The sequence below is a fragment of the Pipistrellus hanaki genome (genome assembly GCF_964339955.1).
Source record: "Pipistrellus hanaki genome assembly, chromosome: X".
NCBI classification, from domain to species: domain Eukaryota; kingdom Metazoa; phylum Chordata; class Mammalia; order Chiroptera; family Vespertilionidae; genus Pipistrellus; species Pipistrellus hanaki.
This window is the reverse complement of record NC_140524.1, coordinates 55,014,251-55,034,150: the sequence shown is the minus strand read 5'-3', so window position 1 is coordinate 55,034,150 and position 19,900 is coordinate 55,014,251. Positions and strand designations below refer to the sequence as shown.

The following is a 19,900-nucleotide window of genomic DNA, read 5'->3' as shown; positions in this document are numbered from 1 at the left end:
GAGGGACAAAATTGCCCCAGTTGATAATCAATTGTTTATAATATGGAAAGGGCTCAGTCTGCTGTAGAGTAAAGCCTAACTATATCACTGAACAGTTTAGAGTGGGGAGCAAGGGGCAGTTTCTGACCACCAATAAAAGAGAGTGGACTGAAAATGGACTTAAAAATGATCTAGTATTTGTTCTAGCATGAATATTCACACAAATGTTAGTAATCACAGTGATTAGTTATGTCTTAATACAACACATTATTTGTTATATAAGATATTATTCTTTACAATATCAAGGGTAGGGGTACATTTACAAAATTTTATTATTTGGGATGGTAAATCAACTTTAGTCTGTAAACACACAAGTGGTGATATAAAATAAATTAAGCTAATGTATAGGGTGCATAATATAAGGTGAGTTACTACAGGAGAAAAAAATTATAATATTTTTAATTGATCATGAGAATCTTACAAAATTATAGGGATAATTAAAATATGATTCTATACATTTTAAATACTAATATGAGATACAAATTAAAACAATTGATTAATCATAATATTAATGGCACTACAAGTTATAAATTTAGAGTAGTTAAGATTGTAAAGAGCAGAGGACAGATTTTGGAGCCAGATGGCATGCCAGATTTATTGAAAAATGTTGAGTATAAAAATGATTTTATGAAACTACTGTTCTGAATATTACTTTAATAATGATTACTATACTGAACTAGGAGTAGGGTTGGTGAAAGTATAGGAAAAAACATGTGAGGAGGGTATTGTTGTATTGTAATGCACTAGTGAAAAGAAAAAATCTGAGCTAGCATAGTAACAATGTGCATTAAAAAGAGGTAACTAATGATATAGATAATTAGGAAGAATTGATAGGACTTGGGTCAGGAAGGACAGAAAGTATAGAAGTTGTTTGAGACTTAATTCAGATATCTAGTTAATGATGATGCCATTAACAGAAATGGAAAACTCAGGGATTGAGAGCTGGATTGGGGGGAAAGGCTGACATCTGCATTCAAGTATTTGAATAAGAGAGAAAGCAGGGTATTTTATGGAATTGTGTCTAGTAAAAAATTGTATGTAAATTTGAATATTGGAATAATCTACAGAATAGCTGGAGATGTATATTTGAAAATCACTCAGGCTCTTTCTAAGGGCCAGGCACTGTTCAAAGTGCTTTGTATGCATTAGCTAATTAAAAACTCTTAACCCTATAGGACAGGAAATGTATTGTCCTTCTTTTGCATATGAGGAAACTGCGACACAAGAATGTTAGGTTTTTTGTTCAAGTTCAAATTATAAGATTAGGTCTGTGAGTATACCTGAGAAGAAGGGCGAGCAGAAGAACTATAGAATACCTATCCTATAAACTGGAGACTGGATTTTTGTGTAATCTGCAAATTCTTTATATATCTTATTGATTTTTTACAGAGATAAAGAGAGAGGGATAGAGAGTTAGAAACATCTATGAGAGAGAAACATCCATAAGCTACCTCCTGCATACCCCCTACTGGGGATGTGCCCGCTGTAGAGTCAACCACGGTACATGCCCTTGACTGGAATTGAACCTGGGACCCTTGAATCTGTAGGCCAATGCTCTATCCACTGAGCCAAACCAGTTTTGGCTCTGCAAATTCTTATGTTGAAATCTTAACCCACCAATGTGGTGGTATTTAGAAGTTGCAGCGCTGGGAGGAGATTAGGTCTTGCAGGCAAATCCTAAAATGAATGGGATCAGTGTCCTTTTAAAAGAGACCCCAAGAAATCCCTTGCCTCTTCTGTAGTGTGAGGATGAAAAGTGAAGACAGCCATGGATGAACCAGGAAGCATGCCCTCACTAGACACTGAATCTGAGCACCTTGAAATTGTACTTCCTAGACTCCAAGTGAATTTCTACGGTACATAAGCCACCCAGTTTATGTTATTTTTTCTATAATAGCCCAAATAAACAAAGACCTATATTTATATAAATTTAGGAATTGAAGATGAGCCTAAATTGGAGTTAGTAAAGGACTGGTTCAAATGGTAGGAGATATACTACAATAGTGTAGTATCATGTAATCTGAGAGGATGTCAAGAAAGAGCTGGAAGGTAATGTAAAATGCCTTAGCAAGATTAAGATGGATTTGATTTTTAAAAGCTGTTAGATTGAACTTTTTTAGATTGGTCAACTATATAGCTTGAATTAGTGAGGTGTTAATAGTAATAGTAATAGGTCAATAGCAGTGATTAACTTAGTCATTCTGTTATGTATTATGGTTTGTAAGTAACCCAGAGAGATGTACAAAAAGTTAGATATGGAGAAACCAAGATGGCAGCATAGGTAAATGCCTAACTGCAGCCTCACACAACAATTCCAAACAAATACAACTAAAATACAAAATGGACAGTATCCAGAACTACAGGAAAGTTGACTGACTGGAAATTCTACAACTAGAAGGAGAGAGAAAACCAGAAGGAAAATCCAAGGAGCTGTAAAAGCCTAAAGTACAGAGACACGGTGCACGCTTGGGGAGAGGACAGAGCCGGAGAGGAGGGGGAGGCTGAGTGCCTGGCTGGCATTCCCTAGCAGGAAGAAGATAAAAGCTCCAGACTGTGCTGAACCCCAGTTCCGATAGCACTGAACTCCAGTTCTTGGCAAAATCCTGGGGACCCAGGCTCATACAAAGGGAGTCTGGGCTGTAAGGTGAAACTCAGGGGAGTGGTGAAAGGCTGTTCCGGAGGCGCTCACATTGGGCGCAGAGGATAGACTGTTGACTCTGCTGATAGATTGCCCTAGGGGGAAGGAGACAAAAGCTCCGGACTGTGCTGAGCCCCAGTTCTGATTGCAGAGAACCCCAGTTCTAGGCCAGACCCTGGGGACCCAGGCTCATACTAAGTGAGTCTGAGCTGTAAGGCGGAAATTCAGGGGAGCAGCAAAAGGAAGTCCCGGAGGTGCGCACTTTGCACTCAGAGGAGGGACTGTTGACTGTGCCACTGGATTGCACTAGCAGGAAGGAGACAAAAGTTCCAGACTGCTCTTAATCCCACTTCCAACCCCACTTCCAACTGCACTGAAACCCAGTTCTGGACACATTGAGGGAGAGCCTAGACTGTTTGGTAGCTGGCGAACCTCCAGGGCACCTTTCTCTCAAAGGTGCATGCAGCGAGTACCAAAGGACACTGAGGAACACTGAGACTCAGGAACCACATAGGGCGGGGCTAATGGGAAGCCAAGGCTGTAGGCTCTACCCTGAAACTCCGCCTCGTCCAAGCTGAGCACAGAGGCTTTTGAAATTTTCCAAGTCTAGTCGAATAAGGCTGTCTCCTGGCATAGACATAGCTGATCCTCACAACCAATTGGCCTGGAGGTCAGTTCCTCCCAGTGATACCAATAACAATCAAGACTTAACTACAACAAGGCTGTACACACAGTCCACAAAAAGGGGCACCAAGTGTCCACCTCAGGTAACTGGGAGGCTGACCCACTGAACCATATATGACACCTTAGCACACAAAGCCACCCTACCAACTCAGGGAAGCAGCAAAAATGTCAAGGCAAGGAAACAGATCACAAATGAAAGAAATGGACGACAGAAAGCAACTGGATATAGAGTTCAAAACCACGGTTATAAGGTTTTTCAAGAATTTCCTAGAAAAGACTGGGACCAGTTTGTCTCAATGGATAGAGCGTCGGCTTGGGGACTAAAGGGTCCCGGGTTCAATTCTGGTCAAGGGCATGTACCTTGGTTGCGGCCAGATCCCCAGTAGGGGGTGTGCAAGAGGCAGCTGATCGATGACTCTCTCTCATCGATGTTTCTAACTCTCTATCTCTCTCCCTTCCTCTATGTACAAAATCAATAAAATATATTTTTAAAAAAAGAATTTCCTAGAAAAGGCCTATAAAATAAACAAGACCTATGAGGATATGAAAAGGGATCAACTAGGAATAAAGAATACATTGTCTGAAATAAAAATAAAATATTATACAGAGTCCTAAAAACAGAATGGAAGATCACAATAATCAAGTCAAAGATTTGGAACGTAAAGAGCGAGACAACACACCTCCGCAGAAGCAAGAAGACAAGAGAATCCAGAAAGTTGAAGATAATGTAAGAAACCTCTGGGACAACTTGAAGTGAAGCAACATCAGAATTATGGGGGTCCCAGGAGAAGAGAAAGAGCAAGATACCAAAAACATACTGGAATAAATAGTGACAGAAAACTTCCCCCACCTGGTGAAAGAATTAGATTTATAAGTCCAGGAAGTGCACAGAACCCCAAACAAAAGGAATCCAAAGAGGACCACACCAAGACACATCATAATTAAAATTCCAAGAGCAAATGACAAAGAGAGAATATTAAAAGCAGCAAGAGAAAAGCAGGCAGTTACCTATAAAGGAGCACGCATACGATTGTCAGATGATTTCTCAACAGAAACCATGCAGGCCAGATGAGAATGACAAGAAATATTCAAGGTGATGAATAGCAAGAACCTACAGCCAAAAATGCTCTACACAGCAAAGCTATCACTCAGAATCGAAGGCCAGATAAAAAGCTTCACAAATAAAAAAAAGCTAAAGGAGTTCATCACCATCAATTGTTGAAGGGGGTTCTTTCGGAAGAGGAAGAAAATAAAGATAAAAATTATGAATAACAAATACATAACTATCAACAAGTGAATCTAAAAACTAAGGGAATTAAAAATCTGATGAACAATATTAACTGGTGAATATAATAGAATCAGGGGTATAGAGGGGGAATGAACTGATGATTCTTGGGGAAAAGGGGAGTGTGGGGTGCGGGAAGAGACTGAACATAAATTATGCACCTATGGATGAGGGCAATGGGGGCTGGAGAAAGGCTAGAGGGTGGTGTGGGAACCTGGTGGAGGGGAGCAATGGAGGGGGAAAAATGAGGAACATTTGTAATAATATGAACAATAAAGATTTATTTTTTTTAAAATTTAAATATGCGTACACAAATATAAAGTGCAAATTTTTTAGCTAATATATGAAGATATTAATATTTTGAATAGCAAAACAGGATAGAAAAGGAATACAGGGTTGGGGCAGTTAGAATATTTTTAAATGCTCATATAGTATAGCATTTTAAGATTCCAAATTTGTCATATTTTCAAGTGATCTTAATGATACTTGCATTTGCTTAGCAATCATTTTCCTTTAACAGCCCTTTCATATGAATTTCAGAAAATTATCAGAAGTCAAACACTGATCCCAAGATGTTCCTTTTATGGTTAAAAAGCTACATTATAAACTGAAAGTCTTTTCTACATATAAAAAAGCTGTATTCTTTGCTTGCCTTCCAATATTTGACAGATTCAATATATATTGTGCTTATTTATCCCTAGCTTTAGAGTGGATGAATAAATAGAAGAAGCTAAGAAGCTAGAAATGGCTTCTTGAATAGGAATAAAAATAAGGGTTTCTAGAATTTATTATGGAATAAACTATATTCTTATAACGCCAAAAAAATTTCCTGGCAATTCCAGTTTCCACTAAAGTAGTAATTCATTAGCTTGAATACAAAAAGCCTGAAGGAATAGTGCAGAGTTTAAAGATAATGAATTTATTTTTTGCAAATTGTTTATTCACTGTGAAAGAGGGAAGTATGCTTAAATCATTGTTAAGAAAGGAAGAAAGAAGAAAGGGGGTGGGAGAAGGGAGAGGAGGGGGGGGAGGGAGAGGGAGAGGGCGGGAGGGAGAGAGGGAGGGATTAAAAAGAAAAGACAGATCTCCAGACATGTTTGTTTAAGATGATTTCCACTAGGTAGCATGGTAAGTCATTAACAAGTACTTCTTGGAGAAGTATTTTTAACAAGTGCTTCTCAAACTTTAATGTGCATATAAATCATCTGGGGTGGGGATCTTGTTACTACAAAAAAATGCAGATGGTGATTCCAAGAGGCTGGGGTAAAGCCTGAAATGATACATTTCTAACAATGTCTCAGGTGATACCTATGTTGTTGGTCTATAGGCCATACTTAGTAAGAAATTAAATTCACTGGTCTTCAATTTCTTTAGTTACATAAATCTATGGCCTCTTTTAACAATAAAATGTTGTTATTCCACCTGTTCTTGAATTAATACATGTTATGTTGTTTTTGGATTTTTGTTGGCTTGGGGTAAGAAAGCATTCATTTCAAAACCTAACCTCCTTTTGTCCTCTGTTTAATTAAGTACTGTAATCACTTACATAAAGGATTGTTTCCCCTCTCTAGTCAGAGGGAAAGAAACCTATAAGAAAGTGACTTTGAGATAAAGCATTTAGCTCTTTGCTCTAAGAAAGTTGGCAAATAAAGCAAATTTGGATATTTATTTTTCAAGGCTACTTGGTATCAATATGATTTGGACAGGATAAAAGTCAAAATTAGAGGTGGTGGCTTTCCAAACTTGATTACTCAAAGGTTAATAGGATTCTTCACAGTGAGCTCATAGGTCTATGTCAGATTATACACTTCTATTCAATCTAGCTCCAGGCATGTTACACCAAATATTGATTAGTTTTCAGTATTCACTACTAAGAATTTCCTATGTATTTACCCCTCTCACTGATAACAGGATATTGATGGTACACACTCAGTGTTCACTCACTTATTTTTTTCTACAATAAGCCTTTTACCTGTCAGTTCTGACTTTGAACTTTGGGAGCATGTTGTCATCCCTCTATTACACCTGAATCTCATTTTTTGAGTAAAATTACCCCTTTGATTCTTAAGAAAACTAGAGAGGTACAGTTTTTGCCTTAACTTGGTGAATATGCTAGATACACTCAAATGTATTTTACTATTCATTAAGATTTTTAGTGGGTAAACAGGTAATTCATGTACAGGCATTACCTGCATAATTTGGTAATCCTAAACAAAAGTTTAGGATTACACTCACTGTAAACCAAATTCTATTTTTAAATGTGTTTTCACAGCTTCTGTCAAAACAATGGGTAAAATATACATGTTGATAAGGAAAGGTTCTGGCTAATTTTTTAAATTTTATTTTATTGTTTAAAGTAGGGGTGTCGAACTCAATCAGAGAAGGGGCCAAAATCTAAAATCCAGCCTAAATCGCGGGCCGAATGGTTTACTGAACAGTCATAAACTGACAATGTCATAAACTGACAGCGGAGTGTAGTGATGACAGCGCGGTGCGGGCCACATTGCAAGGCCTGGCGGGCTGGATTTGGCCCGCGGGCCTTGTGTTTGACACATGTGGTTTAAAGTATTACAAATAGTAGTACATACATCTCCTTTTCTTTCCCCATTGACCTTCTCTTGGCCTCCCCTACCCCCTGAATCATGCCCTCACCCCACCTCCCCAGTGTCTCGTGTCCATTGGTTATGTTATATGCATGCATACAAGTCCTTTGGTTGATATCTTACCTCCCCACTCCAACATTCCCCAGCCTTCCTGGTGTAATTTGACAATCTGCTTGATGCTTCTCTGTATCTATCTTTTTATTCATCAGTTTATAATGTTCTTTATTATCCATAAATGAGTAAGATCACGTAGTATTTTTCTTTCACTGACTGACTTATTTCACTTAGCATGATACTCTCCAGTTCTATTCTTGCTGCTGCAAATGGTAAGAATTCCTTCTTTTTTAAAGCATCATAGTATTCCAATTTGTAGATGTACCATAGTTTTGTAATCCACTCATATGCTGATGGGCATTTAGGCTGTTTACAAATCTTGGCAATTGCAAATTGCACTACTATGAACATAGGGGTGCATATATCCTTTCTGATTACTGTTTCAGTTTTCTTGGGATATATTCCTAGAAGTGGTATTACTGGGTCAAATGGCAGTTACATTTTTAATTTTTTGAGGAAACGCCATACTGTTTTCCACAATGGCTGCACCAGTCTTCATTCTGACCAGCACTGAAGGAGGGTTCATTTTTCTCTGCATCTCTTCAGCACTTGTCATTTGTTGATTTGTTGATGATAGCCATTCTGACAGGTGTGAGGTGGCACCTCATTGTTGTTTTGATTTGCATCTCTCTGATGATTAGTGACTTTGAGCTTGTATTCGGGTGTCCTTGTTTTCTTATTTACTCAGCTAACCTATGTCTTCTGATTGGGGCATTGAATTCATTTACATTTAAAGTTTTACTGATAGGTACTTGTTTGTCACCATTTTTATTCTTTATGCCTGTGTTCCTTCTTCACTTCCTATATCTTCTTTTTATAGCAGACACTTTAGCATTTCTTGCATTGTTGGTTTGGTGGTAATAAACTCCTTTAGTTCTTTTTTTGTCTGTGAAGCTCCTGATTTCACCCTCAGTTTTTATTGATAGCCTTGGTGAGTATAGTGTTCTTGGATTCAGACCCTTCCTTTGTATGACTTTGGATATTTCATTCCATTCCCTTCTGGCCTGATGTGTTTCTGTTTAGAAATCAGTTGCTAGTATGATGGGGGATCCTTTGTAGATAACTTTCTGTTTCTCTCTGGTTGCTTTTAAGATTCTTACTTTGTCATTGGTGTTTGCCAATTTAATTATAATGTGCCTTGGCATTAGTCTTTTGGGGTTTATTTTGTTTGTGACTTTGTGAGCTTCTTGGATCTGTGTGTGTGTGTGTGTGTGTGTGTGTGTGTGTGTGTGTGTGTGTGTTTTCTTTTTTCTATCCTATATCAGGGAAGCTTTCTGTTATTATTTCTTCAAACAGATTTTCTATTCCTGCTCAGTTTCCTCTCCTTCTGGCACCCCTATTATGTGAATGTTGTTTCATTTTGTGTTGTCCCAAAGTTCCCCTAGGCTCTCTTGTTTTTTTATTTTATTTATTTTTTTCCTAGATGCTGCTCTGCTTGGGTATTTTTCCTACCTTGTATTCTATATCACTGGTGTGGTCCTCTGCTTTATCTAGTCTACTGTTGATGCTTTCTATTGAGTTCTTTATAGCAACAATATCATTTTTAATTTCTTTTTGGTTCTTCTTCATTTCCTCTTGGTTCTTACACATATTGTTGAATTTGTCTTCCATTCTTTTCATTGACCTTATGACCATTTATCTGAATTCTTTCTCTGACAAAGTGCTTCCCTCCATTTTGTTTATTTCCTTTTCTGGTGATGCCTGCTTTTCTTTCATATGTGGGTGTTTCTTTGTCTCCCCATTCTCTCTCTTCTCCAAATCTCTTGTTGTAAATATAGAAAAGTTACTTTTAACAGGTAACAGTCCTCTATTTGGTCAGGGATGTGATTGTTCCAATCATGTAGTTATGGCCTCTCCCAGACTCAATTAGTCTCCCTCCACAATTTTTCTGCTGTTGGTTGACAGACAAGAGCAAAGCAAGGACAATAAATAAGGTACAGAAGAACACTCTAAATTTTATTTACATTCTCAATATCTGACTCTGTTGGTTAGCTGTGGACCATGAAATGCATAATCTGTATATGAAATTTCCAAGATATTTTTGTAATTCTTATAATTGATAATTCTCTGTTACACCCCTGAAATAAAAATTGAATTCGTTCCAGAATATGTTTGTTTATTGATATAGGTTGTTTTTTTTTTCAAATATATGTGGCAGTTGTAACTCTGTATTATCACATATAGCTACAAAACAACACATGCCTTGTAGGACATTCATCCCTAAAAATAATTCTGTATGTGTGCCTGTGTATGATAGAGAAAGAGAAGAGGGGAGAGAGATATGGAAAAGGGAGATACAACCAGACTAATTTGGGTATATTCTGACAGTAAAGAATTAAAGAAATTATATATTTTAAATAGTTTCATTTTTCTTATAATCATTTTTTCTTTAATTATTGGGGCAAGCAGCAATCCTAAAAGAAAGAAGGTGGGAATAGGACAAGGAAGAGGGTGTTATAAAGAAAAAAGAAGGACAAGGACAGGAATTAAAGACCTTTCCAGAGGCCCAACAGTGCATTGTAAGTCATGCCTAGCTTGTGGGAATTCTTGCTTTATGTGTATCTCCTGAGGATATCATATATTGACAGGAGAGAGATTTCACGAAATAAATATCCCCCCCTTCTATTAAATGGCTTGATCACTGTAAAAAATGTGAATTGTATTACTATTCAGTAGTTCAAAACTACTGCTATCACATCCTTGCAAATAATGGCTATAGAAATCTTGAAATAACAAGCATAGTTTGCCTGCTTATGTTAAAACATTGGTGCCATCTTCCTGCTTTAATCAAATGGCTGCAGGCTATTTCATCAGTAGCTTTATCACATTTACATTTTTATATGACCACGTCTGAATTACCTGAAAGCACCCATTTTTTTCCAGTGATTTTCTAGTTATTGTTGATTTTGTTCATATGTGCTCTACCTGATTATACTGGATTACATTCATGGATAGCTGGAATATATTAGACAACAGACTGCTCAAACAAAATTGTTTCTTTGAAAAATTGCCACGAGTTACTGGAAGATCTTTAAGGCCCCTTTCAGTTAAAAAAATACTAGGATTTCACAGCTAATATGCCCTTCTTTTTAAATTCTTCATCAAGAGGAGTGCTTTCTGGAATCAGATTAACAATTTTTTTTTTCAAAGTTACCATTTATTTTTATTTTCTTTAAAGTGGACTTGTCATACTCTTTTTTTAACATAAATTTTTATTGTTCATATTATTACAAATATTCCTTCCCCCCCCCCTCCATTGCACTCCTCCACCAGGTTCCCACTCCACCCTCTGCCCTTTCCCCACCCCCCATTGTCCTCATCCATAGATGCACAGTTTATGTTAAGTCTCTTCCCACATCCCCCTCTCCCCTTTTCCCCAAAAATCATCAGTTCACTCCCCTTCCATACCTCTGATTCTATTATATTCACCAGTTAATATTGTTCATCAGAGTTTTTTTTTTAATTTCCTTGCTTTTTAGATTCACTTGTTGATAGTTACGTATTTGTTGTTCATAATTTTTATCTTTATTTACGTTCTCCTCCGAAAGAACCCCCTTCAGCAATTCATATAATTCTGGTTTAGTGGTGATGAACTCCTTTAGCTTTTTTTTTTTTATTAGTGAAGTTCTTTATCTGGCCTTCGATTCTGAGTGATAGCTTTGCTGGGTAGATTATCTTTGGCTGTAGGTTCTTACTATTCATCACCTTGAATATTTCTTGCCATTCCCGTCTGGCCTGCATGGTTTCTGTTGAGAAATCATCTGACAATCATATGAGTGCTCCTTTATAGGTAACTGCCTGATTTTCTCTTGCTGCTTTTAATATTCTCTCTTTGTCTTTTGCTCTTGGAATTTTAATTATGATGTGTCTTGGTGTGGTCCTCTTTGGATTCCTTTTGTTTGGAGTTCTGTGGACTTTCTGAACTTATAAGTCTAATTCTTTCACCAGGTGGGGGAAATTTTCTGTTACTATTTCTTTCAGTATGTTTTCGATATCTTGCTCTCTCTCATCTTCTGGGACCCCCATAATTCTGATGTTGCTTCACTTCAAGTTGTCCCAGAGGTTTCTTACATTATCTTCAATTTTCTGGATTCTCTTGCCTTCTTGCTTCTGTGGAGGAGTATCTTCTGGCTCTTTATGTTCCAAATCTTTGACTTAATCCTTGCGATCTTCCATTCTGTTTTTAGGACTCTGTATAATATTTTTTATTTCAGACAATGTATTCTTTATTTCTTATTCATCCCTTATCATTTCTTGTTGATTCCTTATTAATTCTAGTTGATCCCTTTTCAAATCCTCATAGGTCTTATCGACCTTTTCTAGGAAATTCTTGAAAAACCTTATAAGCGTAGATTTGAACTCTATATCCAGTCGCTTTTTGTCCTCCATTTCTTTCGTTTGTGATCTATTTCATTGTCTGGACATTTTTGCAGTTTCCCTGATGGGGCAGGCTTTCAAGGTGGAGCCTACAGCCTTGGCTTCCATCAGCCATGCCCTATGCGGGTCCTGGGTCTCAGTAATTCCCAGGGTCCTTCAGTACTCATTGCAAGCACCTCTGACAGAAAGGTGCCCTCTATTTTCGCCTGCTAGCAAACAGTGTAGGCTCTCCCCCAATGAGCCCGGTTCAGTTCAGTTGGAAGTGGGGTTGGAGGTGGCGTTCAGAGCTGTCTGGAGCCCCTGTCTCCTTCCTGCCAGGGCAGTCCCTTGGCACAGCCAACCATCCCTTCTCTGTGCACAATGTGCGTGCCTCCCAGACTTCCTTTTGCCGCTCCCCGGGGGTTCCGCCTTACAGCCCAGCTCCCTATGGATGAGCCTGGGTCCCCGGGGTCTGGCCTAGAACTGGGGTTCAGAGCAGTCGGAACTGGGGCCCAGCACAGTCAGAGCTTTTATCTCCTTCCCTCTAGGGAACTCCAGCCAGGCACTCAGCCACCCCGCCCTTTCCTCTCAGGCCCCGTCCTCTCCGCGCACCGCTTGTCTCCGTACCTTAGGCTTTTACAGCTCCTCCGCTCTTCCTTCTGGTTTTCTCCTTGCTTCCCATTGTAGAATTTCCAGTCAGTCAACTTTCCTGTAGTTCTGGGTAATGTCCATTTTATATTTTAGTTGTATTTTATTGAAATTGTTGTGTGAGGCTGCGGCTAGGTGTTTACCTGTGCTGCCATCTTGTATTCTCCCAACAAATTTTTATTTTGTTAACTGCTGAGATCATGGAAAAATAGTTTAACAAAGAAAAGTATATTAATTGAAATATTTTTCAGAAAGTATTTTTGGAATTGCTTAACCTGGAACTCCTACTTGTGGTTCCCACTCTCTACCCATGTTAGTTTGTAAATTTCCTAATAGCATTATTAGGATTTTTTAAATAAGGGCATGACTTTGCTGGTTAAGAGACTTCACTGAGAAGAGAAAGATGTTTTATATTTCAAAGAAATACTATAAGTCAATGTTAATTAAATTTTTCTTGTTAAAAATAAAGTAAATAACAGATATCTTTATTAGTTTCATATTTACCATGGTAATATTTTAGTGCATTTACTTTGGTCTTGCTAGAGCTAAAATAAATGCATAGTAAATTTGATGCTTTATGACACAACTAACTTATTTGTACTTATGAACACTTGTTAAAACTGTATTTCGCTATAAGAAACTCTATAACCAGATACTTTTGTCCCAAACTCTATAACCAGATACTTCTGAATGTCTCCTACACTCAGAAGGTAAAGGTAAGCTGTTCTTTACTTGTTTAGTAATTGTGTTGAAATGTTATATTTGCTATTATTTTACACAATGCTTGGAAATAAAAGAACAAATCTTTTTAAAAAAATATATTTTATTGATTTTTTACAGAGAGAAAGGGAGAGGGATAGAGAACTAGAAACGTTGATGAGAGAGAAACATCGACCAGCTGCCTCTTGCACACCCCCTACCGGGGATGTGCCCGCAACCAATGTACATGCCCTTGACCGGAATCGAACCTGGGACCTTTCAGTCCACAGGCCAATGCTCTATCCACTGAGCCAAACCCGTTTAGGCTAAAAGAACAAATCTTAAGGATGACCTCCTGGGGAGATTTTATCCTGACCTAATCAATTCTGCAGGTGTGTGGCTTATAACTGCTCAGATATCTCTTTCTGCCATCAAATGCTTTATGAGTCTTAGCTCACACCCTATATAGACAATGATTTCTTTCCATTTTTTTTCTTTATTGATTAAGGTATTACATGTGTGTTCCTGATTTTTTATGCCTGATAACCATCACACATCCCAATCACTGGTACCAGCAGTTCTTTGTACTTGAGCTGTGTAGTGTAATATCTCATTATCGACTGGAAGTTGAATCATAGTATATCAATGTTTGAAAATCTCCTCTTAATAACTGAAATATATTATTTAATTAGCACAGCTTCATAATTAATACTCTGTGAAGACTCTATCTACTCCAATTTGATGATAAGTTTGTGCTCATACATGAGAATGTTAGTATTTTCAAAGGAGTTTCTATCAAATGCTATGATTTTTGTTAAAAAGGTGTCTCAATATTCAAATCTGAGATAAGGGGTAAATAATGTTCATGTTTTAATCTTGCATGTCTATCCAACAGAGAAAAAAGAGCCACCAGTTATTAATTTTATTAAGCTGGCTGGAAAAGGTGCATTATAAAATAATTCCACTGCATTTCTTAACTGATTAGTGGCTTCACAAAATTAGGTGATCAGAATTATAAGGAACTCACATTGTCCAACATGCTGATTTCACAGATGCAAAATCTGAGTCAAAGGAAATTCTGTCCTCTTAGTACTGCAGTAAGAAGGGAAACTCTGCTTTTGACTCTTACTGGTACGCATCTTTCAACATAAAGCTAAGTTTTAATCCTCACATTGTTCAGAGTTATACTGGGTCACCACAGTTGCTGCACCTGCAATAAAAAAACACACACACTGAAATACTCATTCTGAAGATTAAAGGTTTGCTATAAAAGTTGTTACCTTGTATCCTGTGGTGCGCTTAAATTGGGCACAATTTTATACATCATTAGATTTATAATATAAAATAAGACCAGAAAGTAAAATTGCTAATGTTATTATTTTAAATTATTGGGACTCAGAGCAAAAGGTCACCTTATGTGTGCAAGTTATTTGAATACAATTGCTTCACAAATGTGAATTGATAGCATTGCCTGTTATTAAACAATAAATAGTTCCCTTGAAGAAAGTGATCTTTTCCTTTCCTGCCCTCAACCAAATCTGAATAATGTAGTGACTACTAGCTATGCCGATATTAGTCAGTTGTTGGATGATTGTTCTGATGTTAATTGAGTCAGTACATCTTTATGAGTTAGAACAGTGTTGATGAGTGATAAATTCTATATTAATGTTAGCTAATCATTTTTTAATCTTCACCCAAGGACATGCTTAGAAAGAGGAAGGGAGGGAGAGAGAGAGGAAGAAAAACAAAACAAAAAAACCCCACCATGATGGGAGAGAAAAACATTAATAGCTTATCTTCTGTATGATTCTGACTGGGGCTCAAACCTGCAACCCAGGTATTTGCCTTTACTGGAAATTGAAACTGCAACCTTTGTTGCACAGTAATATACTCAACCAACTGAGCCACTCCATCTGGCTGGGCATAATTTTTAAGTAATGGTTGAGAACTTGGAATCTATGGTGAGATTACACGGATGCAAATTCTGGTTGTAACATTTATTTCTTGTATTACTTTGCCCTCAATTATCTTTGCCTCAGTGTTCTGATCTATAAAATGGTGATACCAATGGTACATATTATATGTTATAAGTAAGGACATGAGTTAATATACATAAAGCATTTAGAATAGTGTTTTGCATAAAAAGTACTTTATAAGTGTTAGATGTTACCATTATTTTATGCTTACTTTTATCAATTATTAGTGTGTTAATATATCCATTCATCCTAAAATATCATTTGCACTCCTGCTATGTTCTATGTATGATGAAGATATAGTCTACTTTGGGAAGTAAGAAAATAAACAAGCATTCTATAGTGTCATTAATGATATGCTGTGAGGAATGCAGTGTGTTAGGAAGTACATTTAAAGTAACCTGCCCTCCTACGTGTGATATATGCATATATTTGCCTACAAGCATCAGGTGGTCATAATAATGTGGCCACTCAGTATATATATAAAACACTTGTAGGCAAATTAGCCATACACTGCATCGTATGGGATATGGAAGCCAAAGGCCTGTTCGAATACCTTTGCTGTCTGCAGTTACCAAGATAAAATGTATCCAATTCGCACAGGAACACAAGGATTGGACAGCTGAGGATTGGGAAAAAGTCCTGTTGTCTGAAGAATCACAGTTCCAGTTGCATCATGCAGATGGCAGAGTGAGAATTTCACAGAAACAGCTTGAAAGCATGCACCTCACATGCATGAGTACAACCCTTCAAGCTGATGGGGGGAAGTGTTATGGTTTGGGGCATGTTTTCCTGGCACGATTTTGACCCTTTAATTCGTGTGGAACAACGTCTGAATAGCACAACATACCTAAGTATCATTTCTGATCAAATTCATCCTATCATGTTGATGGCATATTCCAATGGAGATGGTTTCTTCCAATAAGACAATGCACCTGCTCATTTTGTGCAGGTGTGGTTTTAAGAACATGAGAGAGACTTGACTTTACCTTGCTTAGGTGGCTCCCACAATCACCAGATCTCAATCCAATTGAGCATTTGTGGGATGAAGTTAAAAGAGCCATCAGGCAGCTGGTTCCACAATCATCAAATCTCACAGAACTGGACAGTGCTATTCATCAGGCATGGTGTCAGATTTCTAGCATCAACTTTTAACATCTCGTGGAGTCAGTGCCAAGAAGAATCACCGCAGTATTGAAAGCAAAAGTGACCCAAGGAAGTACTGATGGGTGATATATATATATATATATATATATATATATATATATATATATATATATATATATATATGGAAGGGGGACTGAAAGGTAGTGTTGGTAAGTGTAGTGGATTTAGAAAATATAACTTTGACTGAAACGTGAAAAACAGAATTAACTTGGGAAAGGTTGGAGGTGGGAGATCACGTTGACTACAGTTGCAGTAGTGAAGGTGAGAGATGATTACAGCCCCCATGAGGAAAGAAGAAATAAGATTGAACTGAAACAGATTTCAGCCATATTTAAAAGAACAAATAAACGGAAGTAGATAATAGAGTGGAAAGAGTTAGAGATGAGTCAAGTTATTATCTTGAATAACTGCATAGGTGATGGTACCATCCACTGACATAGTAAGCATAAAAAGGTCAAGCAGTCAACCAAAGTACTTGTATGCATGCATATAAGCATAACCAATGAACATAGACACCAAAGGGATGAGGGAATGAACTGGAGTGGGGTGGGGGAATTGGGGAAATAAGGACACATATGTAATACCTTAATCAGTAAAAAAGAGCAAGTTTTGAAGAAAATAGGTATCACTATTTTATGTTTATATGTCCTTTGGGATATGTAAGTGGAGGTGTGAATGAACAGTTGAATGTGTGGGTCTGGAGAGATTAGTGCTGGATATTTGAGAGTCATCTGTGCAGAGATAGCAAATAAAGTCATGGGGGGGCAAAGGTGATGACCCAAAGAAAATGTGTAGACCTAAAGAGAAAATGGCTTATGATAGAGCAAAGGTTCTTAACCTTTTTAGGTCCCATTAACCCCTTCAACAGTGTGGTGAAGCTTAAGGCCCCCTTTTCAGAATTATGATTTATAATTACATATTTGTATGTGTATACATGTACATGTATGTATATTATATATGCTCACATGCACACATTATAATACATAATTATACACATTTAGTACATATAATATAACAATATATAAGAATAATATATAGAAAACAATTATATTGAAGTAATGTTATAAAAATATTTAAACACACATTTGTTTTAAACAAATGTGGTGTTTTTAATTAACACATTAAATAGTAAGATATGATAGACCTAATAACCACTTCAATTTTAAGGTAATGAGAACACCAAAATAAATTTTGAGATATCTTTAATAACTATAATGGGTTATGAAATTATTTGATTTCTGTTGGTGATAAAGTTATAGGTATTATTTATACTATTTTTATTTTTAAAGCATAATACTTTTATTTAAACTCTAAGAGGTTAATGAAAATAAACCTGTAGCTTCCCCCAGCCAAATCACAGTCTCTGAATACTACCCATGGGCTCCTGAGGGTCTGAGGACTCCAGGTTAACAATAGACTAAAGCCTGGATACACAGTGACAATTACATGATTTGCAGAGTGATAGAGCTCAAAAAAGGAGACCTAACAAAATCTTTGAGAGAATAGAAAAATCAGGAAAATGTAATTATGTAATAGAAAATAAGGAAAGAGGGTGTTTCCAGAAGAGGTAGTAAATTACCAGTGTTGAATATGACAGGGAGTTCAGTGAAGTAAGGACTGAGAAGTTCTTAGATTTAACAGGAAGGAGGTCACTGTTAGATTTGACAAAAGCAGATTCAGTAATGTCAGGTGTGCTATTTAGGTGGTTAGCTAAATTTCTGTAGGTTAAAGCATGATTGGTAGATGATAAAAAAACAGGTGGCAAAAAAATGAAAAAGTAATTATATAAAGAACAATATTGAGATGGAAATATGAACTTAAAAACATTTTTGTTTTTTTTTTAATTTTTAAGAATGGAGACAATCAATCATACATAAATGTTTATAGGAAAGTTTCTACAGTATTAAAAGGAGGATGAATACATTGAATGGTGTCCTTGAGAAGGGGCAGAAGAGATGAACTAGGAATATTTCTAAAAAAAATGCTTTGAACTTTCCCAAAGTAAAATGCTATCCAGAACAAAGAATCATAATATATAGGGCAGTGATGGGCAAACTCATTAGTCAACAGAGACAAATATCAACAGTACAACTATTGAAATTTCTCTTGAGAGCCAAAATTTTTAAACTTAAACTTCTTCTAATGCCACTTCTTCAAAATAGACTCGCCCAGGCTGTGGTATTTTGTGGAAGAGCCACACTCAAGGGGCCGAAGAGCCGCATGTGGCTCGTGAGCCACAGTTTGCCGACCACAGATATAGGGTATCCCCCAAAATGTATACATACTTTAACTGCTGATATAGCTCACATAATTTTCACCCCTTTTCAGATTTAACTGATTTTATATAATGCTTTGAAGAAAGAAATTTTATCTAAAGTGCCACTAAACATTTTTATGGGGATATAAAAGAGGTAAAATTTATGACACAAAATCAGCAATAGTTGAGCAATTGAGGGTGCACAAATACCAAACAAAATGCTTCTTGATGTTTGCATTTCCATTGTTTTGCATTATCAGCAGTAACTGGACAAGAATAGTCAGTTTGAAAACAGGCATTGACAAAAAAAATTATTCATTTCTGTAGATTCTTTTATTTTTTAAAAATTAACTCTATGTTAATAAACACTGACTTTATAATCATTCAAAGTCCATATACATTTTTGGGACACCCTATATCAGGGGTCTTCAAACTACGGCCCGCAGGCCACATGCGGCCCGCAGAGGAGTCTGATTCGGCCCGCCAGGTTTTTTGGGCAGTGAGCGCAGCTGAGGTGTTACAGTAGGAATTAGTAGTTCATATAGTCCGGCCCTCCAGCTCTCTGAGGGACCGTGATCTGGCCCCCACTTTAAAAAGTTTGAGGACCCCTGCTTAAAGACTGACAAGTCTGTGAGAGTATAAGTCTTCCTAAGTCAGTAGTGTGCCTTATCTAGCCCTCTCCCTGTGCTTTTCTGTTCTCTCTTCTCCTCTGTCTTAGTCTCTTTTGTACAAGATATATTCTTTGAGGGTAAACTTTAACCTCCAGGAATATATTTTCTTGTATATCTTTGTATGACTTTTTAAAGTTTTAGTCTTTGATTATGCCACCATAGTCTGAAAATATAATGTCCTACCCCGGGATTCACCTTTTTATGAACTCTTCATCTGCAGTTTTCTTCAACTTACAATTCTTTTTTCTCCATATTATTGAAGTTGTTGTTGTTGTTGTTGTTGTTGTTGTTGTGTGTGTTTTCTGTGTTAGAATCCAGATGAAAACAAGAAAGAAGTTAATAGGACTTTGCTCCCTTAATTGTTCAACAAATGTCTATTATATATGTTGAATACTATATATATGTGAGTTTGGACAACCTCTTCATCACTCACTTTCCACATCTGTAAAAGAGGATAATAATGAAACTTATTTCATAAAGTTGCTGAGAAGGTTAAACATGTCAGTAGTTATAAGTTTAAAATAGTGCGTGACACATAGTGAATGTTTACTATTCCAATAGGTTGAAATATGCCTCAATTTTATTGGACACGAATGCTGGATTTTAACCACTGTGCAACTGTTATGGGCTGAATGGTGGTGCCCAAAAGGTTAGATCCACTTCCTGATCCCTGAGACACATGAATATTACCTTATATGCTAAGAGTAAATATTACCTTAAAAGGTAAAATAGCCGAAACTGGTTTGGCTCAGTGGTAGAGTGTCGG

The 19,900-nt window shown here is 37.0% G+C and overlaps 1 long non-coding RNA gene across 2 annotated transcripts in view; it reads right to left on the bottom strand.

Annotated features, from left to right (window-relative positions):
- Positions 1-19,900, bottom strand: part of LOC311615238 — a 1,780,830-nt gene that overhangs the window by 341,984 nt on the left and 1,418,946 nt on the right. The gene's annotated exons all lie outside the window — the stretch shown is intronic.